This window comes from Sebastes fasciatus, chromosome 15, assembly GCF_043250625.1.
Source record: "Sebastes fasciatus isolate fSebFas1 chromosome 15, fSebFas1.pri, whole genome shotgun sequence".
In the NCBI taxonomy this organism is placed as follows: domain Eukaryota; kingdom Metazoa; phylum Chordata; class Actinopteri; order Perciformes; family Sebastidae; genus Sebastes; species Sebastes fasciatus.
Window position 1 is genome coordinate 27,473,914 of NC_133809.1, and position 5,980 is coordinate 27,479,893.

Consider the following 5,980-nt stretch of genomic DNA (forward strand, 5'->3'; position numbering starts at 1 on the left):
GCACTCTGTGCTTTGAGCTAAACACTAATGACAGCATATTAGCATATTCATAATGACTATGCTAACATGCTTGTTGACATTCTCTTCTGTGTCTTATTATTATCAGGAGTAACACTAACTCACAACCCTTCCAGGGAAACAGGAAACGCTACCATGAAGGAACCACAACCCTTCATCAAATATGATATGATCAGTTACATTAAAGGATCCCTGCTTTTTGCTTCTTTTGTGTTTATACATCAGAACGGCACATATGGGTACTTAGCAAAAAGTCAAGGCCACGCCCCTTTTTGTGGGATTGAAAACCAAAGGTCCCGTTGACTTCAATGCAATTTGATGTATGTTTGGATCGTAATTTTGACAAATTCGTATGCATTCATCTCTTGTTATACAAACGGTTGTTTTATACACATGTCTGATAATTATTTTGCGATCTTGTCTGAACCACGGACGTATTAAGAGAACTGGATACAGCGTTGGAGGCGGGGCCCCGTTCATTCCTGTGAGAGTTGCTCAGTGGCGCATGAAGCCAAAATGGCTCGACTTCTGACTGGAAAAGTACCCGGATCTTCCAGCGACCTTCCGCATCCATTGGGCCCATGGAGCAGGCGCAGTAGCGTCACATGGCTCTGTCACATCTGTCACGCTGTCGTCACGGGTTGCTAATTCAGCCTCCCAGCCCTCGCTCCAGCCTCGGTCTGGTTTTCATTCACATGAACGGAGGAAGAGAAATAACTCTGGATTCGGCTATTAGTGCGTTTTACAACTTTGAGGACCTAATTATTTAAATAAGGGCTATTAGAGTGTTCGTACTGGGAAGGTGATTTACCTAAAAAGAATAATACACTGAGTTAAGGACCTATCTTTCCCAATGTAAGTCTATGGGAAAAAGTATTTTCGGGCCCAATGGCATCACGTGACGGACACAGAAGTTGTAGTACCGCCGTTTGGCCACTAAGAAAATTGGAATCAACGACCGCCGCTCTTCCTGGGGGGTTGGTCTGAACCTGAGCGTTTGCGATACCTTAATAAATGAAGGTCGATCACCGCCATGTCCCTTCAGTCTTCCCCCGTCCAACACAGTGGCTGGATATTATGGCTTATCCAGACATCATATTTGATTGAATCACGTTAGGTGTTGCTGTAAATAACCAACGTGTTAATAGCCAACTGTTTGATATATAGGCTGAGATTTATTTGGAGACGACAGTCTGATGCTGCTATAATGTTAATGCATGACTGTATTACTGCAGCAGCCGATATTCACATATCGTATGTGCCTCAAATCTCAATGTGAAAGCCTCGGTTAACCCGCCACACAACAGCTTTTCATAGTGTTGTGTCATCATTTTCTCTCCTGAGACAGCGAGTTTCTTTCCCCCAAAAGGGAGCGCAGACTCGGCGATGACGCCATGCTGGTCTGGTCTATAGCTTGGAGCCATAAAGCCATGCTGGTCTGGGCTACAGCTTGGAGGCCTAGAGACCCTCTATTAGATCTTTTTTAGGACACAGCAGGGGAACAAATCAGAGATCAGCGGATTTATTGTTGCTGCAACCAACTACACAGCAACTCTTCTGCATAGCGTTTGTTTAATGTAGTAGTTTGGAGACATGTTTCTTCTGTTTACTCTGTATACCGTGGGACACAGGATTGTTTTCCCCCAAAAGAGGGTGTGGTCATGAGAGCCTGATCTGGATGACATATTGCCGATCTGATGTATAATTAAACCTGAAACACGCCCGATGTCCTACTGCAATCAAGCTCTGATTTGTATTGATTTTAGTAAACAATATCTTTGATCATTACATAAGTCTTGATAAATTCAACGAGACACAAATCTTCAGAGTTCTCAAACCACGAGGCACACGTAATGGTTATGTAACGGTTTGGCATACAAGGGAAAGTATATCAAATAGCACTTCCTTGCCTTTGTGGAAATTCACTTTCCTTATTCTTTGTGTCAGCTTTGGTTGACCCACTTCCTGTGGCCTGATTGCCAGTTGTCATGGTGACGCCAAAGCAAAGAGAAAGGGGGCAGATTAAAGAACTATACTAGATGACACTTTGCTAAATGATGTTTATTTGTTCTACAGAGGGACAGATTGCCAACACAAAGGAGTGAATAGGCTGGAGCTTTGTCGTCTGGCCTCAGGAACCTACCTGTCAACAACACCTGCATAAAAAGCTTCCTGTTCATCCTCGAAATGCTTTGTTCCACTGAATGTCTGTTTTTAAGTGTGATAAAAAACCCTGATTCTGATCTAGTTAGCTGTATTTAAAGTGACACGGCGATAAAAAAAAAAGAAAAAAAAAAAGGTCACATAGTTCGACATTTTGGGAAAAACGCTTTCTGGTGTTATGGCTGGGAGTTAGATGAGAGGATTGATACCATACGGTAAATATAGTCGGGTTTCCACCAAAAGTTCCCGGGACTTTTAGTCTACTTTTCAAGGAACTAAAAGTTTCCTTCAGCCCTTGTCCTCTTGTCTGTGTTTCCACCGCAGTCTAAAGACCAGCGAAGATTAGGCAAATTAGAATTAGAATTATGAAAAAGCAACATGACATGTGACGAGGGCTGCTGGTGGTCACAGCAGTAAACACACTCTTGCAGCTTGCAGTTCAGTGTGTCCACCTGTTTCATCTAAAAAACACACAGAAACGTTTCGGTTTCGTCTGACTGCAACGATATTCACTGATGCGCATTGGATGTAAGGTGTGAAAGTGAAACTAAGAGCGTCTGTCTCCACAGTAAATCATCTGTTGAGTGTTTGATGGTTATTTATTTGTGCTTTAGAACGTAACCGCCATGAAACAATCAGAAACTAACTTTTCTTTCTCTCATTCACAGCATTCACAGTCTCCCTCTTCTAACGTTACCACTCACGATCTGTCTCTCTTTTTTTTCTGTCTTTTTTTTTTTAAAGAGTAGGGAAGCCGACAGCAGAGCAGACAAAGAGAAATGCTCTCCCCCTTCTCCTAAAATGGTCGTAAATCGATACTGGAGTACTTCCTTGTTTATGAATGAAGCGGTACATGAGTTGAAGCCGTTGAAGCCGTTGAAGCAGCAGCGCTGTGTGTGTGTGTGTGTGTGTGTGTGTGTGTGTGTGTGTGTGTGTGTTTTACCAATCAGTGACCGTCATCCCTGCAAAGTCCACCCAGAAAGTTCCGGTACTTTCAGAAAGTACTACCCCATGATCAGGGCCTTTTTTGGAGGTAAAAAGGCCCCGGAAAATGTCCCCGGAACTTAAAGGCAGGGTTGATGATGTTATCCAGTATACACTATTTGTTATATTGGACAGTGATCCATTACTGATGAGCTCTGAAAAAGGACCGGAAAAGAGCCGTCATCTGTAGCTGCTGTAATCCTGTAAAAACGTCTACCAATCACTGCCTCGAGGTCCGCTTGGAAAGAACCAATCAGATACCTCCCTGCCTCCCTACTCGTACTCTATCCTTGGCGTGCACCAGCCTGAACTCAAAGCGCGTCGCCGCCGCACATTTACTGGAGAATGGAAGAGAAAACTCAGCCAAAAGTAGAACTGCCGCGGTGACTTGTCATCAAGGCCTTTGGAAAGGAGGCTGGGTCACGGGCGGACATGGGTCTTGGGGTATGGGTATGACACATGCGCAGTGTAACTGAAGCTGCGGTCGTGCATTGCGATTGGCTCAATTTCAGCGAGTGCAGACCAGATTTTACTGCGTATGTGTTCTACCCCCGAAGATATGACGCGTGACCCAGCCTCCTTTCCATAGTCCTTGCTTGTCATGAGGTAGCGTTGTTGAGTTGAGGTCCTCTCTCCGCTGTGTGTCTGTGAAGTAGTTGCGATGCGGCGGTGCTCGGTGCATGTGTGTGTGTGTGTGTGGGGGGCGTTGCCTTGGAAGGAGCCCCGAGGGGACGGGGGGGGGTTTAGACGGAGCTCCTGAGGTGATGCTACATTAAAATGATGCAAGCTTTCCAACATCGTCGACCCCATCTTTAATTTAGACCCTGGTCCCAGTGGTCGATACGTAATGAGTTCCTCAAAAGGTTCCTAGCTCCGAGGGGAAAGTCCCTGCAGGTGGAAAAGGGGCTTACGTAGCTGGAGTCAGCAAACTTTAAGCTTAGCACGTAGACTGGAAACAGAGGGGAAGTAGCCTGCGTGGTTCTGTCAAAAGGTAACACATTTTGCAGCTCCAAAGCTCACTATTAAAAACATTATATCTTGTTTTTTTACTCTGTATAAAATCTAAAGTGTAAAAACGACATTACAGGAAGTTACAGGCCCCCGGCCAAGAGTCTGGCACATGACTGGCTTATTTTTCGGACAGTTTGGGGCCGTTGGTGAGCGTCCGTCGGCTTAGTTTTTTCGGTGTGTCCAGCATGTTAAATCGGCGGCGGAGCTCGTCGGTGAGAGAAATCACTCTGATTGGCTGTTCAGCTTAAGTGAATCAGTGCACGAGAAGAGAAACGGAAGTGAGGAAAGCAAACCAACGAGTAAAGTAATTTTTCATCTCATCTGATCATTCCAATACACAGATGTTTTCACAGCGACATGGCCATCTGAATGAAGCTAAGTGGTGAGTGAGAGTGGTGTGAAAATGGTCGGCCAGCGCTGCTTTGTTTCATGTATGTATCATAACAACGGTTTGTATATCCGACGTCCTCGGATACTACCGCCACCTGCTGGTAGGGAGAGTTATTTCATCTCACGCAGGCGCAGAACGTACGTGGTAGTTGGCCGTCTGCTGTGGTCTTTGCGGTGTGTTCGAGTGCAACTTTTTGGTCAAGACAAAGGTGACGTGAGGCGACTCAACTAGTGGCCTTCGTCGCCTCTAGTTCTTTGATGTCGGCTTGGTGTGTCCCCAGCTTTAGAGGTGCTGGTATGCAAATTTTGACTAGTTGTTTCCAGTCTTTATGTTAAGCTAAGCTAACCGGCTGCCGGCTTTAGCTCGCCGTACAGACACGACAGTGATATCAACCCTCTCATGTAATTCTCAGCAAGAAAGCGAGTGTATTTCCCAAACCGTTGAACCATTCCTCTAAAAGGTTACGACGTTGGAAGTTATGTTTGGCTCTCGCAGCAAATGTCCAGAGAGAAATTTGTTGTCCCGACATGCTGATTTACGGGATTTCTCTTCAATGAGGTGTTGTTCAAGGCTGTCACAAAAACCTGACAGATGGGGTCACGGTGAAAAAGCATGGCGACATCAAATGAGTTCAAATGAGCCTGGGGGCCGGTGTTGGCACGCTGAGGGCTGAAACGCACCTCCCTCCCGTTTGAAATGGACCAATGCTGGAGCAGAGGGGGTTCACACCATCAGCACACTGGGGGATGGGGAAGACACCCAGGCGGGCCTTCTTTTTCCAAGAACTGCAGTTGTTGGCGGGGAAAAGGAAAAAGAAAAAAAAACTTTCCTCATTCACATTTTTCTGCTCCCTTCCTCTGACTTGTGACGTGATCTGCTGCAAAGGAAGCATGCTCTACTTTGAGTATTTGCACATTTTGAGCCATTTTGGCACCCAGCAATAAAACGATGTAGACAAGCAAGTGTTGTACCAAATATAATTTATAGTACAAGTGTTGTTAATCCAGCGTTGGCTTAACAATATACATTAATAACAAAGAGCATTAAAAAATACATTTTTTTTTTGCACAAGCATAACTTCCTTCCCATCCATTAACTGAAATAGTCGGCTCAACTGAGGAGCAGCTGTGAGAAACCAGACGCCTGAGACAAGGCAGGTCATGTCAAGTCCTTTCAGCTCTTCATATCTCTAAAGAGACGGAGGTCTGGTGCCGCTGCTGCTAAAAAAAAAGAGGATGTAGTCGAGGTACTTTCGGATAATGGCGTAAGCACACAGGTGGCGACATAGTTAATCTTTTCTAATGTGCTCTGAATTTGCAGAGAGCGGCTAAACACATGGCACGGACCACCCAAGAGCGGGGGAAAGGGGCAGGCTTATCTGTCAATGTCAGTCTTTGCCACTTGTGCAGAATC